The 12,260-nt window shown below is 45.1% G+C and overlaps 1 non-coding gene across 1 annotated transcript; it reads left to right on the forward strand.

The window, feature by feature from the left end:
* The first annotated feature begins 11,616 nt into the window (after positions 1-11,616).
* On the forward strand, positions 11,617-11,671 carry LOC112253582. Its single transcript, XR_002954023.1, has one exon. It is a non-coding gene; the product is annotated as a U7 small nuclear RNA (small nuclear RNA).
* Positions 11,672-12,260: the final 589 nt, after the last annotated feature.

Below are 12,260 nucleotides of genomic sequence, written 5' to 3' on the forward strand. Positions count from 1 at the left end.
GACCAATCAGCACTCGTAAAACGTGCATAGGTCCATCAATGACAATGCATTCTGAACTGTGCCATGTCATTAGGACTACATATTGAAGAAATGGTATGAAAACAATTCTACCCTCTTTCTCTGCGTTTGTGTGATGTGTGCAGTAGAGTCTTGTGTTGCCTTGCTGTCTCCCCAGATATGGTACTGGAGGTAGGAGGTGAGATACAGGAGGGCTCTCTGCTCACTGTGGCCCCCTGTGGTGTTTTCTATGAAGAGCAGAGCCAAAGAGTCCACGCCCCAGGAGGAGAGTGCTGAACATGATCACCAAAACAGTCTCATGTGAGTCTGTCAGTAACAAACTAACAAGGCCAATCAGGTCCACTCTCTGATCCTGCATACTAAAACTGCATAATATGTCATTGTGTCATTATGTCCTTCCGTTATTGTCTTGTACATCTGTTCAGCTTCATGAAAAGAAGTCCCTCTTTCAATGTTATTTGCGTCTTGACATTGTGTGTGCTTTCCTGTTTCGGAAGGGACTCGCACTCAAGAGCTCACCAGAAAATAGAGACGTACCCTACTTTCAAATACCCGTGGCAAGGGAATCACGAGGGAGATGTCACACCAAATGTTGTGGAAAATGGCTGCAGTAATGCTGACCAACCTGCTAAGAACAAGGCTAAGCTGCTTTAAAACAAACATACAGCCATCGTTTCCGTGGGGTTGCACAGGGTACTCTGTTTCACTAGCACCAGTGCTCCATTGTTCTGGATTTTCATTGGCGTCAATTCTTTCTGCTTTCTCTCTCTCTCTCTCTGTTTTTTCTCTCTATAGGTTGCAGCAGCGCGGTAGGAGCATCACACAGGCCCACAGACAGCAGTTCGAGTTCAGTAAGGGCCAGATAGTAAGCTGCAGAAACCCCTGTCTGGCTGTTTGGGTCGCTGGCCATGGGGCAGTGGGGGGAGGTGGGGTAAAAGCAGGGTCAGTTGGTGCGCAGTAACCCCTCTTACTCAAACCAACGTTGGACACTGAATGAGGGAGAGAGGTAGGAGAATGGGCCCCACGTGAATTGATACTAATGTCAGAGCGTGACCCTGTCTGTCTGTCCTCCCACGTCACACTGATATATTAGTTGGCCCCCTTTGGCCCTGTCTAGGGCACTGTACTGTGCCTATGAGATCCAGGCACGGACAAAATGACAGGGTCAAAGGTCTTTTCGTGTCCTCGGAAGCCATAGGGAAACGTTTATGAAAGTAGTTGTTATAAAGAGACTCTGTTTTGATTATTGTTTGTCTCTTCACACAGGACTCATCATCTGTTGGCCAACCCTGAGCTGGTATTGTCTGTTTCCATGACTACAATCCCCCCCAGGAGACTCCTGCTCTGAACCCCGTCTCCTCACAGGCTGCTCTGTAGTCCTACAGGTAAGACTCACTGACAAGCAAACAACAACAACGAACAAGTACAACAACAAGTACATACTGAAAGTATCATGGTTTGATCTCTTTCATATACTGCCTGTTCAGAAATATAAGTCCTATAGTTGCGGAGTAGCCAACCAGAAGTGGGTCTGGTTTCCAGATCGTACGGTTCTGAGTGCATTCTACACCTCATCTCTGGACCAGGAAGTGACTGCAGCCAATCAGGCCTCCGTGTGTGTACCGCCTGTGTGTCCCCAGAACCACTGCACTAGCAGGTATACCAGAACCAGTCCAGAACAACTACTGTAGCACACTGTACTTGACACAGTGTTAGGTATCCATACCCATTCTGTTCTGCTGTACATTCTTAGTGTATTCTGTGGTTCTATGCGCTGGTTGTGAGGATTATAGGAAGATTAGAAAGGAGTGGTACATTTTGCATACCAACTGTACATTCTTCTTTGCTCAGATGGTTATTTGGGAATAATGTTGTGTCTGTAGAGTATTGCATACTCTCGGAATAATTCTGTATGCACTATACCAGAGGAGGCTAGTTATAGGAGGGGCTCAGTGTAATGGCTGGAATATAATTATGGAACGGAGTCAGATACGTTGTTTCCATGTGTTTGGTACCATTCCATTTATTCCATTCCAGACAGAATGAGCCTGTCCTCCTACAGTGTGGCAAAAAAGGATTTAGTCAGCCACCAATTGTGCAAGTTCTCCCACTTAAAAAATGAGAGGCCTGTAATTTTCATCAGGTTGTGGACAGATGTCTTTTATATTGACAACAAGTTCAAACAGGTGCCATTAATACAGGTAATGAGTGGAGGACAGAGGAGCCTCTTAAAGGAGAAGATACAGGTCTGTGAGAGCCAGAAATCTTGCTTGTTTGTAGGTGACCAAATACTTATTTTCCACCATAATTTGCTAATAAATTCATTAAAAATCCTACAATGTGATTTTCTGGATTATTTTTCTCATTTTGTCTGTTATAGTTGAAGTGTACCTATGATGAAAATTACAGGCCTCTCTCATCTTTTTAAGTGGGAGAACTTGCACAATTGGTGGCTGACTAAATACTTTTTCGCCCCACTGTATATCTCCTACCACCAGCCTCCTCTGTACTCCACAGTATCTCCTACTGTGCTATGTGGGGGGCAGGGTTTCTCCTTCGCCAGGTCAGGTGTGAGTGGGAGGCAGAGTGAAGGTGTGTCCTAGCTGTTCCACTGGGCTGAGAGGGAGAGGAGTTCTCCTCCAGAAGCCTCCTCCAGGATCCTCCTCCCTCTGCTGCATGGCCAGTCACAACCACCAGCTCAGCCCGACTGGACACTTCAGGATCCTGAAGGTCCACCAGGTAGTGCAACCTGGACTTGGGGGAAGACGTAACATAGTCAACGTAAAATCTCCCTCCATTTAGTATGATTATGGTACGTTTCGTATGGTATGTGTTCCCTTGTGGACGTCCATCATCCGTTTCGTATGATATGTTACGAATTACAATTCACATGATATGTTACGGATTTCAATTAGCGGTGGCTAACTTTAGCCAGGGTTAGGGGAAGGGTTGTCTAACATGCTAAGTAGTTGCAAAGTTGATAGTTACCTCAAATGGGTTGCTAGACGTTCGCGTTACATACTCACCCATCCTCCCCAACCAAGTGTTTGGCTTATGTAACCTTCTCTCTTATGTAACCATACCCAACGTAACATATCATACTCATTTTATTATCACACATTTACTGTGTTACATCTAGTCTTTGAGGCCAGGCTGGCTAGTGGAACATCCAATATCCCCCTACAGCATTCCCTGAAATCAAGTGGGTGTGAAGTTCATTATCCAAGGCGGTGCAGATGGCTGCACTGAAGTAAACATGTTCTCCTTATGAACCCCCAGGAGATTGTGTGTATGTGTATGGGTGTCTGTCTGTGTCTGTATGTCTGCATATCTGTCTGTGAGGGACTAAGACTCCAGCTGTGTCCTCCTGTAGACGGAGCTCAGTGAGTCTGCGGCAGACGTCACTCTGCAGCGTCTAGACGAGTGTCTGGGAGTTGCTGAGGACGGAGGCTGCTGTGCTGCAGAAGCAGACGCCGTCCCCAGAGGTGTGCAGCGCAGCCCAGACCAAGCCGAGCGTGAAGCTCCTGGCCCACAGGAATGGGCAGGGGGGCCTAGAGGAGGGCCAGCTGATCACGGTGGCAACAATGCCTCTGGTGAGGCTCCACAGGGGCCACTGAAACAGGCAAATAGACAGTGTATGACTTTGTTGTTTTCTAGGTGGACGGTATGAATTGAATGTATGAGTTTCTGTGTATCTGTAGTTGTTGTCAGAGTGCACCCGCCTGCTCCAGCTAACCAGAGCTTAGGTACTCACCCTGCATCAGCTCAAAGCCTGGGCCCTCAATGACTGTATGCAGGATGACACAGACACACAGAGGTTAGATAGCCTTTCTGATAACCAGTCTGTTGACTTTTGACACTGACCTCCCCTCTAACCTCAGGTTCAGAGACAGTGTTCCAGGTGAGTGCTGAGGACATGAGCTCTGTAGATGAGGGTCTTCTGGCGCTAATACTGAGGTCCCCCATCCATGTCTGGGTGTCCTGTAGAGAGCCCTACCTCCCTTCAGATGGTGAGATGCACGCACACACACACACACACACACACAATGGTGCTTGCATTTGCTCAGGGAATTTTGATATTATGAAATTGGATGTAAATAAATGTAGAGTAATTTCCTTGCTCCTTTCTCTTACTACTACAGCACATTAGTCCATCCTGTTTATTCTTGTTCAGTTATTTTCTTGCCTGTGGGTGAATCTTGGCAGCATTGCCCTGGGGGGGGGGGCAACCCAGACGAGACGCTTCTTCATTTAATAACACATTTCACGCATGGCCTGTAATGGCGAGATGCTAATGAGACGTGTGTTTTGCTGCCTGGATGATGATTTTGCAGATAATGTTCTCTTTGCTTAAGCCTTGTACGAACTCTGGGCAACAATTAGGGGGTTCGTAAAGCACTGCACATTTCTATACACATAATCCCGGCGTGTGCGTTATGTTGCCTCAGTTGTCAGGAGAAGAGAGAAGCTGCAGAGGGCTCTGTGGCTCCGGAAGGAGAGAGAGTACTGACTGACCTGGGGATCAAGAGACACAAGATGAGGCATCTGAAAGCTTTGCTCTGCTTTACATCCGTCATGGCTGCTGTGGCTTCATGAAATACGGGGCGGTAATGCATCCCAGTGAACGTATTTCAATTCTGTGACATTTGAAAACCTAGTGTTGTGTGGCTAGCCTGATCTACCATCCCTGACCTAACCGTTGCGAATCCATGTGGCGAAACCGAAGGTAAACTGGCGAGAGGAGGATGGTGGAACCCGGCCATCCCGTGTCCTCATCATGTACTATGGGGGAATAAACTAGATTTGCTGATTCAATGACATTGCAGCTCCGTTAGTATAGGCAGTGTTCCTCCTTGTACGCACGGGTACAATCTTGGGTGTAGAATGGCCCCTAACAGTGTTCTCTCTCTACCCCTGCGTTCACCCAGCCCGCCGGTTCTCCAGACCGGGCCAAGCCTCCCTGGTACCCACCCAGAGTCCTGCCAGGCCTGTAGTGGATGAGCAAAGCTGGCTACAGCCCAGCCATGAGGAACTGACTCTGGACCAGGAGCTGCACAACACTGAGGTATGGATGTACTTGTTGCACAACAAAATAATAATACTTGCACTTGTCTTTTCCTACTAGTTCTGACTTTGCTGATAACGACTTTACTGAGGAAAAATGTACTTACAGCGACTGGGATATGTGGTTGTCTCACCCAGCTACCTTAAAATGAATGCGCTTCACTATAAGTCGCTCTGGATAAGAGCATCTGCTAAATGACTAACATGTCCAATGTGAAACTGTATCACTGGTAGAGACTCTGAGAGCACTCTTCTGATATAAGCACGGTACTAAGGAGCATGGTAGTAGCAGGGATTTGATCCTTCCGAGGTTAGATAGTGACCTTATAAGGGTTTTGATTCTTCCGAGGTTAGATAGTGACCTTATATGGGTTTTGATCCTTCCGAGGTTAGATAGTGACCTTATAAGGGATTTGATCCTTCCGAGGTTAGATAGTGACCTTATAAGGGATTTGATCCTTCCGAGGTTAGATAGTGACCTTATAAGGGTTTCGATCCTTCCGAGGTTAGATGGTTTTGATACCTTATCATCATGTGGCGTTGATAATCCTTTTTCTCTTTACAGACTCGACTTGCTGAGATGGAGGCCCTCCCAGAGAAAGGCCACAGGCCTCTTCCACAGAAGACCTCCCAGGAACTGTACCATCAGCCTGATGTCAAAAGAGTTCAGGTGTACCACAGTGGAGACAGGCATGTATCTGTCCACGTCTAGGGGCAAAGCATCGAAGAGGTACTTCCTCCAAATAGAGAGTCGGATATATCATACTCCAGTCTAGATTGTCTATGGGGCGCCGTTTGTAGCATGCTATATTTTGTGACAAAGAGAGCGGAGGCGCCAGGTAACCTAGCAGTTAAGAACGTTGGGCCAATAACTGGTTTGAATCCCTGGGCTGACTATGGGAAAAACCTGTCAATGTGCCCTTGAGCAAAAGCACTTAACCCTGATTGCTCCTGTAAGTCTCTCTGGATAAGAGCGTCTGCTTAAATGACTCGTGTGAATTTCATGCCGCAGAATTAATATTTTTCACAAAACATAGCTAGCACGTGACAAACAGCGCCCCCCTATATCTCCTCGGTGACTGTGTTGCCATATGTTGCAGCTGCTGAGCTGCAGTACTGTGAGGCTGGCCCTGTCCAGGTCCGCCCCCAGGCTATACGCTGCAGACGGCAGGCTTCTGAGCTCCTGGGTGGACATCCACAGGGACATGCTGCTGTGTGTGTCAACAGGACAGCCCTTCATCAGCCCTGAAGTTCAGCAGGCCCTGGTTCACCTCTAAACTCTGACCCCTCCTACTGACTGTCACACAGAGAGTAGGGGTTATTCTGATGTTTCAGTTAATAGAAAGAGAGTGAAATACATGTCTGTAAATTGCTAATTTATACAGATCTATTTACATGAGCATTTGGGCTGTCTTTTCTCTCTGTCCAGATTGTGGGGACAAGATTGAGATGAGAGCTACCTTCGCTCGAATGATGAGATCTCTAGACTCTGGTAATACCACAACAGACAGGGGACCAAAGGAGCACCTGACTACCACAGTAAGAGGAGAGGGGATAACTGTACCAGGGCATTATGCTACTAATGGTTATAAAGATGATTCATATTTGTGTGCTGTCTTTTTTAGATTCCATGTGGCTGCCATTCTCTCCATTGGGCTGCAGAAGCATAGAACTGCTACGAAACAACTGTACCATGCCTGATCAAGATTGGTGTTATCCACTGTTGTTGGACTGTCGCTATGTTCAAGCAATTCCCAATGGGACAGTAACTACCAGGAACCGTGTGATGTTATATATTCACCACGAGTGGGAAGCAGTGGTATAAGCGAGTCAGAAACTCAGCAAAAAAAAGAAACGTCCCTTTGTCAGGACCCTGTCTTTCAAAGATAAATTCGTAAATTCGTTAAACACTGTTTACCATGCTTGTTCATTGAACCATAAACAATTCATGAACATGCACCTGTGGAACCCGTCGTTTTACAGACGGTAGGCAATTAAGGTCACAGTTATGAAAACTTAGGACACTAAAGAGGCCTTTCTACTGACTCTGAAAAACACCAAAGGAAAGATGACCAGGGTGAACATGCCTTAGGCATGCTGCAAAGAGGTATGAGGACTGCAGATGTGGACAGGGCAATAAATTGCCATGTCTGTACTGTGAGACACCTAAGACAGCGCTACAGGGAGACAGGACGGACAGCTGATCCTCCTCGTAGTGGCAGACCACGTGTAACAACACCTGCACAGGATCGGTACATCCGAACATCACAACAGCGAGACAGGTACAGGATGGCAACAACAACTGCCCGAGTTACACGAAGAACTCACAATCCCTCCATCAGTGCTCCGACTGTCCGCAATAGGCTGAGAGAGGCTGGTCTGAGGGCTTGTAGGCCTGTTGTAAGGCAGGTCCTCACCAGACATCACCGGCAACAACGTCGCCTATGGGCACAAACCCACCGTCGCTCACCCAGACAGGACTGGCAAAAAGTGCTCTTCACTGACGAGTCGCGGTTTTGTCTCACCAAAGGTGATGGTCGGATTCTCGTTTATCGTTGAAGGAATGAGCGTTACACCGAGGCCTGTACTCGGGATTGATTTGGAGGTGGAGGGTCCGTCATGGTCTGGGGCGGCGTGTCACAGCATCATCGGACTGAGCTTGTTAACGTTGCAGGAAATCTCAACACTGTGCATTACAGGGAAGACATCCTCCTCCCTCATGTGGTACCCTTCCTGCAGGCTCATCCTGACATGACCCTCGAGCATGACAATGCCACCAGCCATACTGCTCGTTCTGTGCGTGATTTCCTGCAATACAGCTATGTCATTGTTCTGCCATGGCCAGCGAAGAGCCCGGATCTCAATCCCTTTGAGCACGTCTCGTTGGATCGGAGGGTGAGGGCTAGGGCTATCCTTCCCCAGAAATGCCCGGGAACTTGCAGGTGCCTTGGTGGAAGAGTGGGGTAACATCTCACAGCAAGAAGTGGCATATATGGTGCAGTCCACGAGGAGGAGATGCACTGCAGTACTTAAGGCAGCTGGTGGCCACACCAGATACTGACTGTTACTTTTGATTTTGACCCCCCTTTGATCAGGGAGTCACGTCTTGGAACTTGTTCCTTTATGTCACAGTTGTTGAATCTTGTTATGTTCATACAAATATTTACACATGTTCAGTTTGCTGAAAATAAACGCAGTTGACAGTGAGACGTTTCTTTTTTTTGCTGAGTTGATATGATGTGTGCAAAGTCTGTGCTGAGTGTGTTTTTATTTATTTTATTTTATTTCACCTTTATTTAACCAGGTGGGCTAGTTGAGAACAAGTTCTCATTTACAACTGTGACCTGGCAAAGATAAAGCATAGCAGTGTGAACAGACAACAACACAGTTACACATGGAGTAAACAATGAACAAGTCAATAACACAGTAGAAAAAAAAGAAAGAGTCTATATACATTGTGTGCAAAAGACATGAGGAGGTAGGCGAATAATTACAATTTTGCAGATTAACACTGGAGTGATAAATGCTCAGATGGTCATGTGCAGGTAGAAAAATGGTGTGCAAAAGAGCAGAAAAGTAAATAAATAAAAACAGTATGGGGATGAGGTAGGTAAATTGGGTGGGCTATTTACCGATGGACTATGTACAGCTGCATCGATCGGTTAGCTGCTCAGATAGCAGATGTTTAAAGTTGGTGAGGGAGATAAAAGTCTCCAACTTCAGCGATGTTTGCAATTTGTTCCAGTCACAGGCAGCAGAGAACTGGAAGGAAAGGTGGCCAAATGAGGTGTTGGCTTTAGGGATGATCGGTGAGATAAACCTGCTGGAGCGCGTGCTACGGGTCAGTGTTGCCATCGTGACCAGTGAACTGAGATAAGGCAGAGCTTTACCTAGCATGGACTTGTAGATGACCTGTAGCCAGTGGGTCTGGCGACGAATATTTAGCGAGGGCCAGCTGACTAGAGCATACAGGTCGCAGTGGTGGGTGGTATAAGGTGCTTTAGTAACAAAACAGAAGGGAATGTGATAAACTGCATCTAGTTTGCTCAGTAGAGTATTAGAAGCTATTTTGAAGAAGACATCGCCGAAGTCGAGGATCGGTATGATCCTCGAAGTCGAGGATAGGGTGTGAATCATTGACCTTGGTTTGTTATGATATATATGTATGATGAGGATGATGATACTATTGAATTCGAACCATAATAAACACTATTCAGAACCAAAGAGGAATAATGTATGCTTTGTCTTCTCTTCAGATTTGTCTGAAGGAGTTTACTGAAAATGCTCCATGCCCTTCTGTAAGCTCAAGTTGCTTTCAAGTTTCAAAGTTGATTTGTCACATGCACAGGGTACAGCAGTTGTAAAACAACACCGTGAAATGCTTTCTTGCAAGCGCTTTCCCAACGGTGCAGTAATTAAAGTAATAACATAGATATGAAAAACACAAGAAATACGAGAGAATACCGGGTGACGTGACTGTTGATTGCTGTATAATTGGATACTAGTGTCTCAACAGCGCCCCCTAGAGCCAAGTAATCTAATGAAGGCAATTTGATACACCTCCATACTATGCAAAAAAATGGGTGTGGCTTTTGATTGTAAAGTATCCCTGTCCTGAAGTATGTTCCAAAACGTTTGTCAGCCAATGCTTAAAATGAACAGCAGATGGCACTAATGCACCAGATTTCCATTAGTGTACCAACCAAAGCAAAGCACACAATAGGCTGGCTACCTTACTACCCCAGTACTCTTTATTGCTGTCCATCTCTGTAAACTTCTTATTTCACGCAGAACAACAGCTGAGCTGTAACTGCTGCAGGCAGCGTTGTGGGTAATGGTGTGGAGATTTAGGGCTGGTAATTGGAGGATTACAGTGTTGAGCGAGAACAGAAGTGGACTGTTTACCCCAGCTTTACTCTGGGCTTATATGAATCGTCTGCTGTGACTATTATTTAACATACAGTCTCCCAGATAATTAATTCCTGTAATTCCTGATTTTATGATTCTCTCTATATATAATTCCTTCTAAATCTCAAAGATTAAATGTTCTTTTCATGGCTTGCATTTATTAGAAAGTGGTTCAATGAGAGTTACGTTTGAGATCTTAATCTGATGATATTGCAGACACATGGCCTTTTATTTTCAGCTCTTGGTACAGTATGATGTAATAGAAGGCGTTTCAGTTGGACGTTATGATGACCATTCAGTCCAGTTGTGTACCCTATCCGTCTCTAGCTCACCTACCACTAGCACGGTCTTGACCCCACAGTTGATATCGTCACTCCTGACTTCCTGATCTGAGCACCTCAACTGCATTCCCATTGGGCACACAACGGTCGAATCAACGTTGTTTCCACGTCATTTCAATGAAATGATGTTGACCCAGCGTGGAATAGACGTTGAATTGCCGTCTGTGCCCAGTGGGGTTTGTGCTGTAATCGCTTGGAGACAGTCGGTTAAAGCAGGTTTAGTCAGAGCACCCAGGTAAAAAAAAAATAGGCACGGTGACCTTGGTTTAGATCAATGTCAGCTCTGCTAGTGATATTCCGGATAACAGTTGCATACCCTGGAAGAACCTCTAATCCCAACAGACCACTGAAATAAGACAAGCTACACTCTTAGAAAAAATAAGGTGCTATCTAGAGCCTAAAAGGGTTCTTGACAATGGCCATAGGATTTACCAAGACACCACAAGCAGATCTGGGACCAGGCTCGGTGACAACACGGAGATGACTTTCATCCATGTCCTGGATTCTGCCCTGGGGAAATGCTCTACTTCTAAAATACACCTGTGTGATGTCAAGGAAGGGAACCGCTGGACTACACCTACATAGCCCCACTCTTAATGAGACCCATTCTAACGAAGCTGAATGTTAATGGATAGGTCCAACCAGGAGAGGCCTGAGGAGAGCAGCTGGCTGCTCCAAAGTGAGACAGACAGGCCCTGCTGCACGACTGTCTGCCTTGCACCTTAGTAAGTACGGTAGTTATAGTAAACTAACAAATGATGCAAAATACTGTAGAATACTATACTACACACTGTAGTATCCCTTGATCATGTGTAGTACTTACTATAGAATTGTGTTGTATACTGTAGAATACTACAGCAAATACTACAGTATTATTTACACACAAAATGGTTGTAAATACTACAGTATTATTCTTTTTATTTTTTTTATTATTAAATTAAATACTGTAATGTGAAAGCATTACAGTATTTAATTGGCCTATACTCTGCCAATTCCCCTCCCCCATGTACCAATTTGTGCCACCCGTAAGTGAGAAACCTATATGCCAAGTATAGACCATATATTGTGTTCCTTACAGGTTATAGAAAATATCCATTCAGACTCCAGTCCTACCTACCTACAGGTCACGGAATGTTGGTGGCAGGGGATGGGCTCATGGCAGTGGCTGGAGCGGAATAAGTGGAATGGGATCAAATGGTTTCCATGTGTTTGATAACATCCCTCTGTTCCCGGCCATTATTCTGAGCCATTCTCCCCTCAGCAGCCTCCACTGTTACAGCTTATGAACAATTTGCTCTTTTAGTATTTGTCCAGTAGGTTTCCTCAAGGAGAAAGCCTCCACTTCTATGTCTAAAATAATTCAACAGAAACGCCATAGTAAATACTACAGTAATGTAAATAAAAACACTACAGTAAATACTACAGTCTATAACCTGTAGGGAACACAATATATGGTCTTTACTTGGCATATACAGTAGGTGTCTCACTTATGAGTGGCACAAATTGGTATATGGGGAGGGGCATTGGTAGAGTATATGCTAATTAAATACTGTAGTGTTTTTGCAGAAACTGTAGTATTATTATTATTTTTACATGTGAATAATACTGTAGAATATTTTTTTTAAATGTGAATAATACTGTAGTATACTACAGTCTTCAAAACACTACAGTAATTACTATAGCACATACTATAGTGAAATGTAAATGCTACAGTATACTACAGTTACCTACAGTAAGGTCTGCAAAAACACTACAGTGAATACTATAGTGTTTATATCATAGTATACTATAGTATTTTTTCATGTTGGTAGGACTTTAAAACGTTACCACTCTGGCGGCTTGACTCCCATTACTTTTAATGATTTTAAATGAGCTGAACCCATTGGCTTGTTTCGACTTTTTTTTATTTTTATTTAAACTTTTCTTTCT

This window comes from Oncorhynchus tshawytscha, linkage group LG06 (assembly GCF_018296145.1).
Source record: "Oncorhynchus tshawytscha isolate Ot180627B linkage group LG06, Otsh_v2.0, whole genome shotgun sequence".
Taxonomy (NCBI): Eukaryota; Metazoa; Chordata; class Actinopteri; order Salmoniformes; family Salmonidae; genus Oncorhynchus; species Oncorhynchus tshawytscha.